This window comes from Chrysemys picta, chromosome 23 (genome assembly GCF_011386835.1).
Source record: "Chrysemys picta bellii isolate R12L10 chromosome 23, ASM1138683v2, whole genome shotgun sequence".
Taxonomy (NCBI): Eukaryota; Metazoa; Chordata; order Testudines; family Emydidae; genus Chrysemys; species Chrysemys picta.
In genome coordinates, this window is record NC_088813.1 from 9,514,348 (window position 1) to 9,530,422 (window position 16,075).

General features: G+C 59.7%; 1 protein-coding gene and 1 long non-coding RNA gene across 7 annotated transcripts in view; one reads left to right on the forward strand and one right to left on the reverse strand.

The window, feature by feature from the left end:
- Positions 1-16,075, forward strand: part of AHDC1 (AT-hook DNA binding motif containing 1) — a 110,170-nt gene that overhangs the window by 24,634 nt on the left and 69,461 nt on the right. The window lies entirely within an intron of this gene.
- LOC135977241 (uncharacterized) lies at positions 3,378-6,766 on the reverse strand. The gene is made up of 2 exons (XR_010594623.1): positions 5,768-6,766; positions 3,378-4,973 (listed from the first exon to the last, which is right to left on the reverse strand). It is a non-coding gene; the product is annotated as an uncharacterized LOC135977241 (long non-coding RNA).

Sequence of the window (16,075 nt, forward strand, 5' to 3'; positions counted from 1 at the left end):
GTTAAGGGGCTTTGGAACAGGGACTGTGTTGGTCCAGCGGCTAGCCCAGCGGGGGCCTGACCCAGACCAGGGGCTCCTAGGCGTGATCGCAGTGTGGCTAATAACCAGGGGACTTGGGGGGGGGGGGTCCCCAAGGTCTCCTTCGTGTGAAAACAGGCCGGTGGTTGCTTGGTAGCTCAGCTGCTCCTCCTGCAGAGTCCCCCAGCTGAAGTCCTAATCCACGGTGACACCGCGACCATCTCCGCAGCGGCTAATTGTGGTGTCCCCAGCCGAGGATTACGGTTTAAAGTGGGGAATAAGCAGCGGGAGCAGATGAGCTCCTAAGCAACAAAGCTCCTGTTTTCATGCAAGCGACTTTTATTATTAATATAATTAAAAGCCAATGGGAGGGAAAACGTGCCTCTGCTGAGCGTTCCCTGCAGGGTTGGCTGGGCAGGGGCAGTGCCGCAAAGCTTTCTACCTGTCGGTGAGTGCGTAAGATCCAGCCTGCGTTTTAGGGCATCCTGCCAGCCGTCAGGCCAGGAGCAGAACCCAGGAGTCCTGACTCCCTGTCTGCTGCTCTGACCATTCGACCGCGCTCCCTCCCAGGCTGGGAATAGAACCCAGGAGTCCTATCTCTACACACTCGCCCCTTCCTTCCCAGCTGCATCTCACGCATGCTTATCCAGCACCTTCCATTGGAGGGTCTCCAAGTGCTTCGCAGACATCATAGACTATCAGGGTTGGAAGGGACCTCAGGAGGTCATCTAGTCCAACCCCCTGCTCAAAGCAGGACCAATCCCCAACTAAATCATCCCAGCCAGGGCTTTGTCAAGCCCGACCTTAAAAACCTCTAAGGAAGGAGATTCCATCACCTCCCTAGGGAACCCATTCCAGTGCTTCACCACCCTCCTAGTGAAATAGTTTTTCCTAATATCCAACCTAGATCTCCCCCACTGCAACTTGAGACTATTGCTTCTTGTTCTGTCATCTGCCACCACTGAGAACAGCCGAGCTCCATCCTCTTTGGAATCCCCCTTCAGGTAGTTGAAGGCTGTTATCAAATCCCCCCTCACTCTTCTCTTCTGCAGACTAAACAAGCCCAGATCAATAAACATCCCCAGGCCGGGTCCCTCCCAGTCCTCTCTGAGATGGGTTCTGTGGTGCTGTCCCCAGTTCACGGGGGCGGGGGGGAAGCTGAGACTTGAAGTGGGGAAAGTGACTCGCTCACGGTTACACAGTGAGTCTGTGGCAGGAAGAGAAGCAGGACCCTTGATTCCCAGCCCCTCCCTGCTCTAACCACTTCTGCCTCCCCACTCCCCTCCCAAGGCCAGGAAGAGAACCCAGGAGTCCTGGCTGCCAGCCCCGTGCTCTAACCACAAGACGCCCCCAGGACTGTAATGCAGGCAGGTCTGTCTCGGGGGTAATCTGTGCTGAGCAAATCTAAACTCGGCCCCTGTGAAAGGGGCTTTGTATACGCAGGGTAGAAGCAGGCCTGGCTCCTCCCTGGACCGTCTCTCGGTCCTGTCGTGCTTCCCCAGGCTGCGCCTTTGCATCAAGGCCACCATTTATTGCTTCCTGCTCGGGAAGGTGACACAGTCAGCAGCTGTGGTTTAGCTCAGATCTGTCTGGCCACGTTTCCACAGCTGAGCGATAAGCGCAAGCTCCTCGCTAAGAGCCTGAGCCGCTGGGCCCGGCGCAGGCCGGTCTCTGGAGACAATTCTCTTTTAGAGCCACGGGCCTCAGGTTTGCCCCGTTCTCGGCGCTAGACAGGTGAAAATGGTGCTCGGAGCGTTGAAACCGCGGCATGCCTGGCATGTTCTCTTTAAACAGAACTGACGTGGATTTCGGGCTGGGCGGAAGTGACCCTGGAGGCCAGAATGATCCACAGAGCATCACGTGGGGAGCAATTCGCAATGCCTACCCACCCATGCCGGATTTGAACCGGTCACCTAGAGGTGAAAGGCTCCATGTTTCATTGTCAAGCTCTGCAGATGAGCGGAGGAGGAGGGGGAGGAGTTTTCTCCTTTCTGTACTTCTGTGGCCATCCCCACTGGAGAGTCTCCTAGCCTTTCTCCCTGGCGTTCAGTCTCCATGGCCCATTCAGTCCTGGGGGCCTCTGCTGAGCCTGCCACGATGCTGATTCTCAGGCTGTGAATTTCTGACCCGTAGGAACTGGCCTGAGACGAACCCATTCGTTTCAGGGAGCCCATCAAAAGGGGAGGAATGCGCAATGCCTACCTGCCCATGCTGGATTTGAACCGGTCACCTAGAGATGAAAAGCTCCATGTTCTATTGTCAATCCCCTAAATCTGAGCCAACCAGCCCCACCCCGCACGTGGCCCGCTCCAGCTCAAGTGCCCTCCCAGGGTGACTATTAGGCTGTTACAGCTGGCCACCTGTGGAGCACTTTGCCGCACTCAGGAACTGCCCTCCTGTAGCCCCCAGAGCAGGTCTCCCCCATGATCTGAACCGCGATTAGCCTGGCAAACCCCATGGCTGCAGTAAGGTCAATCTCCTGCTTTTTTAAACCCTCCAAAGTCCCTTCAATCCAGTCCCGTATATGGGCGTTTCTGGCTGCGCTGCCCAGAGGGGAGCAAAATGACCGTGGCGGTGCCGGAATACCCAGGCTATTTATGTCACACCTTCGAGTTTGTCAAAGCCTCCTTCCGCCTATCAGTGTGACAGAGCAGTGCCGGCAAACGGCAGTTCTTTCTAAGCGGGTGCTTCTGCCTGGGAGCTGCCGGTGCTCCGGTGCCTGGTGTGTTTGGTTTCTCTGCGTGGAAATCGGGGAGAATCGGCACTTTGGGGCGAATGCAGGATCCTTTGGGAGCTGTCTGAAAGCAGCCGCTTGGCTGGAGGAAGCCTGCTGCTGGCAAAGGGGTGTGATGATGGGCTGGGACACAGGAGACCTGCGTTCGACGCTCACTTCGGCTGTCTGCAGCGTCACCGGTGTGCCTCAGTTTCCCCTCCCACTCCATCTGGTTAGGTTATGAGCTCTTTGGGACGGGGCCGTCTCTCACTACTTTACTGTGCAGCGCCTAGTGCAGTGGGGCCCAGATCCCAGTTGGGCGCCGCTGTCCCACACCTGCTAACTAAGGGCGATGCTGAGCCCCCGTGTCCGTGCTGATTGCCTACCCCAGGTGCCCGCGCTGGCCTTGCTGAGGCCGCCCAGGAAAGAGAGAGAGAATTTGGTGCCTGGGGCTTGGCTCTTGGAGGAAAGTGGCTTTGGGGCAGGGCTGGATGTGCATTGCGCATTCCAAAGCAGGTGCCACTCACCTGGCCAGTTAGACAGGTAAGGGGCCAGAAAAACGGGAGAGAAGCCTCAAATCTCTGGCGCTCCCTCGTCTTCCCATGTGCACTACGTTTGTGCCTTCTTGTCCCTGCACTCAGCTGCAAGGCCCCGATCCCGGCCACGTTCAGGTCTCTCCTAAAGACCTGCTTTGGCCATTCTGCTTGGTGACAGGTATAGAAGTTGCCCATTGTTCCCCTTCTCCTAATGCCCGTGGATTGGTCCTTAGACTCTACGGTCCACCCATCCCTTTCTAGCGGGCACTGCCAGAAATAATGATACACAGTCGACCAAGTACTTGCTCTCCTCAAATATTCCCCTTCGAAGTTAATGTGGGGGAGGCGTGGTCACAGGAGAAAGGCAAGCGGGATTCAGCGCTCCGTGCCACTCGGTTCCCTGGGCTGCAGCCTCTCGCAGAGCCATGTAGTACCCGCGCTTGGTACGCCCACATTTTGAATACTGCGCACAGATGTGGGCGCCCCATCTCAAAAAAGATATATTGGAATTGGTAAAGATTCAGAAAAGGGCAACAAAAATGATTAAGGGTCTGGAACAGCTTCCATATGATGAGAAATTAGTAAGACTGGGACTTTTCAGCTTGGAAAAGAGACGACTAAGGGGGGATATGATTGAGGTCTATAAAATCATGACTGGTGTGTAGAACGTAAATACGGAAGTGTTATTTACTCCTTCTCATAACACAAGAACTAGGGGTCACCCAATGAAATTAATAGGCAGCAGGTTTAAAACAAACAAAAGGAAGTATTTCTTCACACAACGCACAGTCAACCTGTGGAACTCCTTGCCAGAGGATGTTGTGAAGGCCAAGACTATAAGAGGGTTAAAAAAAAAAAAAAGAACTAGATACTTTCCTGGAGGGTAGGTCCATCAATGGCTATTAGCCAGGATGGGCAGGGAGGGTGCCCTAGCCTCTGTTTGCCAGAAGCTGGGAATGGGCGACAGGGGATGGATCACTTGATGTTTACCTGTTCTGTTCATTCCCTCTGGGGCACCTGGCATTGGCCACTGTCAGAAGACAGGACACTGGGCTAGATGGACCATTGTCTGACCCAGTCTGGCCGTTCTTAGGTTCTTATGAATGCTGGGGGATCATAGATTGGCTGCTGCAGGCAGGTTCTCCCAGACCTGCCCACTGCAGGGCGTCTTGCGCCTTCCTCTGAGTTCGCTTCTGTCAGCCACTGAGCAAAGTGCCTCCCTGCTCTGATGCTGTCTGGCAGGTCCTGGGATGCTAGGGGTGGGCGTGGGAGACACGCTGGTCTGAAAGGTGGGTTTGTGTGCAGAGGTGAGGCTCTGACATCAGCATATTGAGGTTGATGTCCCCCCTTAAAGCTGCCCTGCCCCTGAAATGAGAACCCAACCGTTATTTCCCTGGCCTTTGCTGGGCTTTGAAGTCCTGCCAGTAGCACTCTGCAGATCTGCCTCATTAACAGGCAGCCAATTAACACCTCCCCCCCACATTCAGTCCCCTCGCTCGCTTGCCCGTCCTCTTGTTCCCTGGCCCAGGACCAGTGAGAATGGGGATGGAGGGGTGGGGGCAAGCCGCGGGGCAAGCACCCCCCTCTCACCCTCCGGTCCTTGTAAGCTCTGGCTCTCTGCATTGTCCTGTCCCATCCTGCTGAGTCCGTGGCCTGATGGTTCATTCTCCTCGATTCTGGCGTGCGGTGCCGGGGCTGCTCTCTCTCTGGACAGGAAGACGAATGAATTCCATTACGGGATCGTGATTTTATTCCACGTGTCAGGGAGTCGGAGATTAACTTGCTCACCAGTCTGTGACAAACCCAGACACACACATACACACACACACACGCACGCATAAACACAGAGGTGTTTGCACGCCTGCTGCAGGTGGGGCTGGAGTGGTGCACTGATCCCTCCCCTCCCAGCAGGGCCCGCAGGCAGACGTCCTTCTGCGCTGCAGCCCCTCATCCAGTGGGAGCAAATGCCACTGCCTTTGCATGGAAGCCTTGCAGCATGCACCTTTCCGGGGCTGCCCCCCCTGCCCTCCCCCACTCCTCTCTAACCCATGGGGCAGCAGCCTGAGGGTGCAGAGGGGGAACCTAGGGCGAGCTACAGGATGAGAACCTATGGACCGGATGGAGCTCCTCGGGGGCTGGTTCAGGTTCATTCGCAGTGGTGGGGGGGAACGGTGGACTGCTACTCTCACTTCCTCGGCGTGGTCTCGAGAGCAGCTGTCGTCCGGGTGTCTCCGAGCGCGTCAGCCTGCCCTGGCGAGCGCTGCGTTCCCAGCAGGGGTGTGGTGGTTAAAAAAGAAGTGGGGAAACGGCCCTGTGCTAAACTCCATATTCCCCAAGTGAGAAGTGTACGGCTGGCTCCCCGGGTGGGCCCCACCCCACTGCACCCCTCCCCAGTGCAGCGGGGCTGCAGACCAGGCCTGTGCTCCTCAAAATAGGCCTTAAGCAGCTTGTCAGCGGTGCCTGGCCTTCCTGCAGGCCCCTGGCACACAGGTAGCATCACCTTCAGCGGTTTTCCGGGTGGGGCAGTGAAGTGCCTTTGCCCTGGGGAGGGAAGGCCTGGTGGCCCGGGGTGCGTCGTTAGAGCTGGCGGAGGAGGTGTCCCTGGCGGTGGGCCTCCTTCAGTCTCGTAGCCCTCTGTGTAATCCCTGGCACGCTGGCTCCGTGTCACTGTTGCTAGGAGAGGGGGTCCCAGGCTGCCCTGCGCGGAGTCGGCCGCGGGTAGGGAAACAGGAAGGCCTCCTTGGCCCCTTCTCTGGGCCCTGGCCCGGCAGGCTGCTCGCGGGGGGGAGGACACGGCAGGAGGGGCTGAGTTAGCACAGCTGCCTGGAGGACTGGAGCGACAAGCCGTTCAAGGCTGGAATGGCGGAGCCTGACTCCCGAGTACCTGGCGAAATGGCACCGGCGGTCGGGGGCCGTGCGTCTGCCGGGGCTGCATGTGCCACATGGCTGCAGTGCCAGGGAGAGCTCGGCCCGGCTCGGCTCCGCTGGCTGCGTGTTAACAGCCAGGAAAGACGCACGCACGCAGGCAGTAATGAGCCAGGGAAGAATAGAAGGGCTGGGGAGTTGCAGTTGACCTTCCCAGTGCAGCTGGCGTCCTCCTTTCCTCTCCCGCCCCGCCCTGCGCTGATATGGGTGCAAGCAGCTGGCTATGTTTGCTGGAGGCTTTTGCATTCCACTTCTTGGGTCACTCGCCTTCTAGACCTCTCCAGGGAGCGAGGCTGCTGGGAGCTGGAGCAAACAACTGGAGGGCTCGGTGGGGGACAGACCCCAGCGTGGGGGGGAGAGGGTTCCCAACACCATGGCCTCACTCCTCTTGCTGCCCCCCCCCCCCCCGGCTCCCCTTGGGGTGAAGGATTGTGAATGTTGCATGTGAATTCCTGTAAGAAATGGGATAAGTGTTTGCTTCCTTGTCTGCGTGGCCCTGAGCGTCCGTGAGGGGCAGGCAGGTATTTCAAGCACCAAGGCAGGTTGGCTCCCATCCCCGGGGGACGGCTATGTTTTTTTTTTTTTTGCCTTTGGAGCTCTCTCCCCTCCCGCCCCCCCACCATGCGGGCACATGTTTGCCTCTTGGGGCAATTCCTGGGGTGGGCGTCAGTGAGATGCCAGGGTCTGGGAAGCAGGGTACTCCAGTTATGCGTAGGGAAAGCCTGGGGCGCGGTATTGTCTGGGCATTGCCTGTATCATGGCGGGGGGCCCGCTAGGTATGTCATGGTAGTCTGGGAGGTACCCCCGCCTGGGGGTTGGTGGCGGAGCGAAGCCAAGGGAGGGGTGAAGGCGGGTTTCCCATGACACAGTGGCAGGTGGAAATTGGGGTGCGGGTGAGGCCTGTTCTGGAAAGGAGAAGGAAGTCGGCCCCGTCCCTGCTTGGTGGGTCCCCTGGTTCTGAGCAGGCAGAGCTGCCCGCATTGTTCCTGGGCTGGCCTGGTTAATGTGTACTGGAATGCGCTGTGGAATTCTCCCTGGGAAGATTAAGGGTCTATGTGGAGCCACAACAGCGCAACATGATTCAGTGCTGAAGGGAGAAGGGGAGGGGTAAGTGTGGGGCAGGGCGGAGGAAGAAGGTCCATGGGGGCCAGGCTCTCCCAGGGAGCCTGGCTGCATGGGGGAAGGTCAGGTTTGGCCAGATGCAGCCCCTCCACCCTCCCTCCAGCGCTTTGCACATTAATGCAAATGCACAGGCCTGAGTGGTTCATTAGCAGCGTGTGGAATGGAATAATGCATCCGCATCCCATTAGCCTAATGAAAAAAGGGAACGGGCACCTGGAACAAAGCTGCCGACTCTTGGCTAGTGTCCTGGAGCTGGCGGCGCTGGGGCCCCCGCTTGCATCAGCCGGGTAACTTCAGCGGGCGCATCCTTGGGGGCCGGGGATGCCCAACTCCCTGCGAGGGGAGGCCAGTGAGAGAGGTGCCCGCTCTGGACAGGACAGGGACACACATGGACCGCTTCCCTGGTGCCTCGGTGGGGGAGTGTCTCCTCAGTCTGTGCCAGGCCCAGATGGCCCAGTGTGGGGTGGATCAGGCAAGGGTGGGCAGTTGAGCTCATGAGCGGTCAGCTCTGCAGGGAACCTCCACCCTGCAGAACAGTACCCTTGGCCCCTGGCCTGCTTCTGTGGCTCCCCCACGGCTCTGACCCTTGGGGCGCCTGGGAATCAGTGCCCCATCCCTGCCACCCCCTGGTTCTAATGGCCCAGGCAGCTTGCTGGCTGTGTTGGTGTCTGGACTGGGGCCCAGGGAGCACTGGGGCCAGGGAGCGCGGCGGGTGTGACCCGGAGCTTGGAGCGCCCATGGCCCCCTCCCCCCCCCTGAACTGGCCACATCCTGATTAGGATGATGCCGGGATTTACTCTGACAAACTTGCTCCATTTGCTTTGCAGCGTCCCCGAGTGCTCAGCAGGGCGGAGGCTGCTTGGACTCCGCACAGGACCACGCGGGAGCAGAGGCTGGCGGGGGCTGGAGTGGGGGAATTTGGCTCCTCTCCTGCCAGCAGGAGGGGCCGTCCAGACGTGGAGGAGTGTTAGCAGACAGCTCCTGCCCTTCTCCCTTCGCCCAGCCTCTCCCAGCAGGCGGCGCTGGAGGGAGCAGCGGGGGAGTGTTAGGTGTGTGGGAGGGAGCGGGGCAGGAGCAGGGGATTCCCAGCAGGCGGCGCTGGAGGGAGCGGGGCAGGGGCAGGGGGTTCCCAGCAGGCGACGCTGGAGGGGAGCTGGGCAGGAGCAGGCAGTGCTGGAGGGGAGCGGGGCAGGAGCAGGGGGTCCCAGCAGGGGGCGCTGGAGGGAGCAGCGGGGGAGTGTTAGGTGTGTGGGAGGGAGCGGGGCAGGGGCAGGAGGTTCCCAGCAGGCGGCGCTGGAGGGGAGCGGGGCAGGGGCAGGGGGTCCCAACAGGCGGCGCTGGAGGGGAGCGGGGCAGGAGCAGGGGGTTCCCAGCAGGCGGCGCTGGAGGGAGCGGGGCAGGAGCAGGGGGTTCCCAGCAGGCGGCGCTGGAGGGAGCGGGGCAGGAGCAGGAGGTTCCCAACAGGGGGCGCTGGAGGGAGTGGGGCAGGGGCAGGAGAGTCCCAACAGGCGGCGCTGGAGGGGAGCGGGGCAGGAGCAGGGGGTTCCCAGCAGGCGGCGCTGGAGGGAGCGGGGCAGGGGCAGGGGGTTCCCAGCAGGCGGCGCTGGAGGGAGCGGGGCAGGGGCAGGGGGTTCCCAGCAGGCGGCGCTGGAGGGAGCGGGGCAGGGGCAGGGGGTTCCCAACAGGGGGCGCTGGAGGGAGCGGGGCAGGGGCAGGAGAGTCCCAACAGGAAGCGCTGGAGGGGAGCGGGCCGGGGGCTGCCCGTCGGCCCCAGCAAGTTTTGAAAATAGCAAAGCAAAGCCCAGCTCCCCCTGCCAGAGTGCCCGGCTCCGCTGGGCAGTCGTTCTGAGCCGGGCAGAGAAATGCCCTGGTCTCCGGGGCTGGGAGAGGGGAGGCTGAAGGATTAGGAGACGCGTAGCCAAACAAACCAGGCTGTGCCGGAACCAATTAGCCTCTAGCAGGCAGCGTTTCAGATGCTGTTATTTCTGCCTCTGCTCTCCCTCCTTCTGTGTCTCTCTGCCATTCTCTCTCTCTCTGGCTCCGCGTCCCCTCCCCTTCCCCGCACGCCCGCCCGCCCCCAGCATCTCCTCTGTCTCCATTCCTCGCCGTGTCGGAGCTTGTTTTGGGCAGCGCAGGGTTGGAGTGAGTCACACCGCGCCACGCGGAGGGGATTCGAGGAGACGTCTGCTGTCGCTGGGCTTTGGGCCGCTCTGGTACCGTGGGTGGAGAGCGGTGTGTGTTTTGTGAAACCCCCCGCCCCCTCACCCGCCCGCCCCCCACCCCGTCGCCCGCCAGCATGGCCGGGGAGGGGGGGTCTCTTGGCCGAGGCAGCCGGCGGCTGAGTCACGGATGAAACTTTAGAGCCGTTGGAACTTCCTCCGCCGGGCCCCGTGCTGGGGGAAGTGGTTTATCGGGGCGACTGGGCCGGGCATGTGGTTACCCAGTTTCCAGACTGGGCCCAGCGCACCGGCGTGAAACCAGGGGCTTTATATAGAAGCCCGGCTCTGAGGCGAAGGAGGAGAGATGTCTCTCCCATCCGGGGGGGGGGGGGGGTGAGGCAGCCTAGTATTTCCTGCTGGCCCCCTCCCCTGCTGATCACAGCCATCTCCTCCCCTCGCCTTGAGCTGCACTGGTAAGATATTGCAGTGCCACTGGATCAGGAGATTTAGGTCAAGTGCTCAAGTGAGTGGAAACAGCCATCTGTGTGGGGAGAGGCCAGGCCATCCGGAGCCCAAGGAGCCGATGGCCAGCGTTGCAGAGCAGGCCTCAAGGTGGGTGAGGAAGAGAGCCAGGCAAGGGTGCTGGCTTAAAAAGGCGCCGCAGACTCGACGGAACGGGCGCTCTTCCCGTCTGCGGGCTCACGGCCTCCCTTTGTCTCCTTCCTGCAAAATAAAAATAACCCCCCCACCACCACCATGCGCACGCACGCTGGCAGGGCTGCTGTCAAATGGAGGGGGAAAGCTGCCGGAGCTGCCTTGGCCCGGATCCAAGACCCTCCTGACATCTAACAGGAAGGTGTGTGTTTGGGGAGGGGGGAGGATAAAGCGATCCGAGTGCCAGGCAGAATTAGGCCTCGATCCCAGCCCGCTTCTGGGGAAGGCTTGCCAATCTCCCTGCTGATAATGATCTAAACCAGGAGGAAGCATGGCCTAGTGCGTGGAACAGGACTCCTGGGTTCAGGCAGGGAACAAGGGTGGAGCAGCGGGGGACTGGGAGTCGAGATTCCTGTATGTTCTCCCAGCCGTGGGAGGGAGTGTGGTCGGAGGGTGTTGGGGAAGAAGGTATTTTCTTACCGTGAGTTAGCCAACGCAAGGTAAATCGTAGTGAAGACAAGGCCGTTTGTAGGGTTCATGTGTGAGCAGATCGGGGCAGACTCCAGGGGCTCTAGGGTTTGCCCCAGCCTGTGAACTCATGGGAAGACCAAGCCGGGGTAATTTTAAACTAGACTTTTACCTCATGTCAATTACACGGTAGCTAAGGCCACACCTTTGTCCTGGTGAAGACCAGGCCTGAAGGTTAGAATCAGGACTCCTGGGTTTTCTTTTTGACTCTCACTGACTCATTGGGCAAGTCACGTCACATCTCTGTGCCTCAGTTTCCCCATCTGTAAATACTATGAGCTTCAGTAAGCCTGTACCACCTTCCCCAGAAGGTGGCATTATATGCGTGGGCGTATATTGCTGTAGTGTTTGAAGACCCCCAATCAGGTAGCCGCCGTTGTGCTAGTCAGAGGTTTACAATGTTCTTAAAAGGTCTTTGAGATCCTCAAGGGCAAGGCACCAGAAGAAGGTAAAACAGTGTCATGAGTAAGTTCCCAGGCATCTGAGAACGGCAGGATGTTGGGACCGCAAGGGATCATCCTCTGGGTAGGAAACCAGAGTCTGGCATTTTCTGTCCTTCACCTGCCGTTCTTTAACTGTCTCTGTGTTTCCTGTGGAGTTCTTTAATTTTCTGATTGCGTGCATGTGACGGAAAAGAGGAAACCCTTCAAAATCCTGCTGTGGGCGGGCATATGCAAACCAGGCTCTTCCCTGCAGGTGGCACTGACGTGGGGTTGTGGGGCTGGCCCGGGCCTGCTGACTCAGCGTTCCGAAGGCAGGGGAGATTTCCTGTCCCGCAGTTTTTGGGTGATCGCATAAGCTCCAAAGTTAGAGGCGTGTGTAGGCGGGGGGCGAAGGAAAAAGCCTTTCTGTGCCATCTTGTCCCTTCCTCCAGACCCGGAGCTGCGTTAGTCACCACAGTGCTTTGCCCAGTCTTGTTCCAAATGGCCCAAGCCGAGGGGGCTCTCCTGCCCCCCTACTTGGGAGGCCGTTCCTCAGGCTAATGGATCCATGGCGCTGCTAAAAAGCTTTGCCCTGTTATTCAGCCTATTTACATGGTCATTTCATCCCCATTGTGCTATGGAGGTGAAGCATTGGCTCGGCCAGTGTGTAGCTGTTTCCTGAGGACGGGGTTTGTCTTGGTAGAGTGGGGTTATTTTGGGGGGCAGGGGGTGGTGAGATCCCAGTGCACACTTAGGCCTTGGTCCTTCCCAGAAGCTAGGAATGGGCGACAGGGGCTGGATCACTTGATGATTCCCTGGTCTGTTCATTCCCTCTGGGGCACCTGGCATTGGCCATTGTCGGAAGACAGGACACTGGGCTAGATGGACCATTGGGCTGACCCAGTGTGAATATAATGGCCGTATATGGCCATTCCTAGGTTCCTATGTCCTTCAAACTGCTGCCAGCGGCTAGACCCCAGCACCCACTCCGAGTCGCACCGATGTCAGGCCCCGCTGGCCCTCCCGCAGCGTGACGCCCGCTAACCCAACGGGGAGGAGAGGCTCCCCAGTGCAACGTTCTGCTTTTAAACTGAGCCGCTCTCTCGCCTTTCAAACCGGGCTCCCAAGCCAGCCCTGTCGCTGGGGGGGGCTTTGTCCTTTCCGTTTCCTTTCGTGATTTCGGTGGCTCTGTGCAGCTTTGAGGAATCTCCACTAGGAGCGTGATTTGATTTGATTTTCCCTCCAGGAGTCCTCGCTCCACTTTGCACTTGTTCTGCCGGCTCTGTGTGGCCCAGGGGGTGAGCAGCGCCTCCAAGGAGGAGGCGTGTGGGCAGCCGGTTTGGTGCTGGGGAGGGGTAGTTGGGGCAGGAGGAGATGGCGTCGCACATGTGTGTCCGGAGGGATTGTGTGGGGCTGGTAGGGAGAAGGGGGGGTCTGGGATGGATGGAGAGGCATATGGGGCAGTGATGGGGGACTGGGTGAGAAAGAGGTGGTGTAGGGTGTTGGGGGGGAGGTACCATGGGAGCTTAGTGCTGGGGGAAGGTTGGGGTCAGGGGGTGGGGTGGTGGTTAGGGGAAGGGAGTGACTATGTTGATTTCCCCGAAGCAGGGGATCCTTGGGGAGTGCAGTGGCTGGGGGCCGGCGGGTGGAAAGGGTCTGTGGATTCCAGGAGCTGCCAGTTCTTTAAAAGTCTCGGAGGGCTCCATTAATTCTTTAAATATCCAGCCTTTCCAGGTGGGTTTTGTTGAAAATTAATTTCCGGAGCTATTTTAATTTCGCTGTAGTTAATTTGCTGTTTATTTTAATTAATTAACGTTGGGTAAATCTCCTCCCGAGCATCCCGCAGCCGTCTGTGGTGGCCGAACCCGGGTGGGAAGGGTGTGGGGAGGGAGGGGATCGCGGGGGCCAGGGGCGCAGGAGGGAATCTTAGCCCCCTGCCCCATTCCTCTGTCCCGCTCGGTCTCTCGCCCCTAGAATGGCCTGGAGGATTTGGCTCTCGACCGGAGAAACGCATTGGGAGAGATTAACTGGAGCGTTCACTCTATGTCCAGCTGTGCTGTGGGTCCGGCGCCCCAGGTCAGCATGACCCATCAGCAGCAGGAGGCAGTGATGCTCCAGGTCCCTGCTCCATCGCCCAGGGAGGAGCCTTCGGCTCGTTGAAGTCAAGCTGAGGAGCAGTGTAGTCCAAGAGGTTGAGCGCTGGCCTGGCCGTCAGGGGATCTGGGTTCTGTTCCTGGCTCTGCCGGTGGCCTGCTGGGTGACCTGGGGCCAGACGTAAGCTCGTCAGGGCAAGGATTGTGTGTGTGTGTGTGTGTGTGTGTGTTTGTGCAGCGCCTAGCACAACTCCCTCCCTGTCCCGGAGATCGGCTGGGGCCACGAACCACCTGCTCCCCAGCTTCTCGCAAGGGGATAGAGCCCCAGGGCTGGGGGGCTAGCGGGGAGAGGAGAGCAGGGAGCTGTGGCAGGCACAGGGTCTGCAGAAGCAGTGAGGAGACTGGGGGGCGGCGGGGCCAGGGACCGGGGAGTGTGCAATGGGGCTCTACCTCCTAACCACTTTGTGACCGCTGGGGAGGAAACAGGGGTGTCCCCCAGGAGCTCCCTGCGCCTCCAGTACTGGGTCCCCCTGCCCCAAAGGCTGTTGGGCCTGGCCTGTTTCATCCCCTCGTGCAATGCATAGTCCCCCTGCCCCGGGTTGCTGCTCTCCCCTCCTGAGGAGCATCAGCTGGCCAGGCTGCTGTTGAGAAGGGCCTGCAGGCCCCGGGTGTGTCTCCATCCTCCCCCCGGGGGCTCAGGCCAGTGGCACCATGTGGCTCATCTCCTTCTGAGTCGGGCTCCCCCTGCCAATTCCACACCGCCCCCTAGGCCTCCCTCCTCAGAGCCCCACCTCGCCCCTCGGCTCCCGCTGTCCGGGCCTGACCTCACGGGTCCCTTGCGTTCATTGCGGGTGAACGCCAGGAATGAACTCTAGTCATCGGGGGGCTATCGGGGCCCACAACAAACAAACCAAACCGTGTGATGCTCCCAGATGCACCCCTGCCTGGGTTTGTGGCCTGGCTAATTCCGGAGAGGTCAGTGGGAACAGCAGGGGCTCTGCAGCCCTCACAAGGCAGAGCCCCTGGCCCCGATCCTGGGCTGCGTTTGAACCCCTTTCCCCCTCTCCTGTGCTGTAGAAGGGCTGGAAAGCAGATGGGTCCCCTTGCTGGGAATTCCCCCACAACCAAGAAGTGGGGCAGGATAGGTCAGGTAGAACAGACCGATGCTGCCCCCCTCTGCTGGCTTGGGAGGGGGTGTGGCCAGAGCACTGTTTCCCTGCTTGCCCAGGGTGCTGGAGTGGTCCGAAGAGGCCATAACTTAAAGCAGCATCTGGGGCTACCCTGCCTTACGTGAGCAGCCAGGCAAACCCTCAGCCAAGCCCAGAATTCAAGGGGCACAAAGGTGGCTCCTTCCCCCAAATTGGGGCCCTGGGCCCTGGCCCATCTGGCAGTGCCCCGCACATTTTGGGCACTGGAGGTGACAACCGCTGTTCTCTCCAGCACTGGGGCCATGTGGGGCTCTGCGTGGACAGATAAACAGGCCCATTTCTGACCTCCAGGAGCTTGCAATCTGACTTAGACTCAACGTAACCCCGAGCCCTGGGCCATAACATGTTGCAACAGCTGTGCTCGCTCCAGCCAAATTGCTGGGCTGACTTCAGTGGTGTCCTGAGACCGTGGAGGTGGAAGGGAGTGGTGAGGGTCTCCGTGCGTTTGCAGAGAGCTAGTCCTGGTGCCCAGGGCACTGGTGAATCCATGGAGACCCTCACAACACCTTGCAGTTACGCAGGGGAAGCTGGGCTCTGGACCAGCGAGGTCCCTGGAGTCTTTCCCTGCTGCACCGTGGAGCGTTGGAGGGTGGGGTCCGGCCAGAGATCTTTCCCTTGCAAAGCAGTCCAAAGAATGGAGGAGTTGAACTTGCCGGTGGAAACCTAAATCTCTCTAGAATGGAATCGACCCAAGGGGATGCCGGGCCAGGGCGCCGTCTGCGAGCACGCGCACGCTCGGTGCACGCCAGGGCCTTGACTTCTCTGATCCGGGGGATCCAAGTGCGGGAGGCTTTGAGGAGGCTGCTGCTAAGAGGTGGCAGGGATGTGCTGAGCCGGGAAGGGTTAATGGCACCAGGACTTTCGGAGAGTTCCCCTCCCTCCCCTGCCTGCCTTGTGTTCTTGGCAGGAGGCTCCCCTAGATAAGGGGAAGTGCACAGGGGGGAGTCGACCAGAGAGAGCCTTGGTGCTGGCAAGGAAGCAGAGACCTTTATTCAAACTATGTGTCTGGAACCAGCCTCTGGGAGCAACAGAGAGAGACAACAACAAGGACCCAGGGGTGTGGTGGGGGAGGGAAACGCCTGCCTGCCTGTTACATTTCACCCTCCGGCCCAACCGTCTGGTGAACGGCAAAGCAGGCTGGGCTGGTGGGGAGGCAGGGAGGGAGCAGAACTGTGTCTGTGCCTAAAGTGAGTCCAGATCCGCTCAAACCGCAGGGCTTTGGAGGCACTGCCTGTCCCGAGTGCTGGGTGCACAGCCAGCCTCTGCAGAGAGCAAAACTCCCAGGCTGTAGTCGTCTGCCTGCCTGCCCCTGCCTCGGCTGGCCGCTTCGTCTTGGAGTGCAGAATAGCCCAGCTCCCCAGCCCGCCGCGCGCAAGTGGGAAGGCGTCTCCCCAGCGTGCAGAGGAGCGCTGTATGGCTTAGCGAGGGAGGGAGCACTGCCTCATGGTTAGAGCAGGGCGAGGCGGCAGGCGACCAGAGTGCTTTGCCGCAGACTTGCTTGGGGCCGTTGGACAAGTCGCCTTGTAGGGGCTGATTTGCAGAGGTGCCGAGCAGCCATGAGGGATTTTGCCTGGAGCTGGCTGTGCTCAGCACCTTTGAAAATCAAGCCCTTTAATCACTCCGTGCCTCGGTTTCCCCATCTGTAAAAGAGGGATATTACTGCGCTGTGCTCTGCTGGGGAGAGGGACTGAGGATTC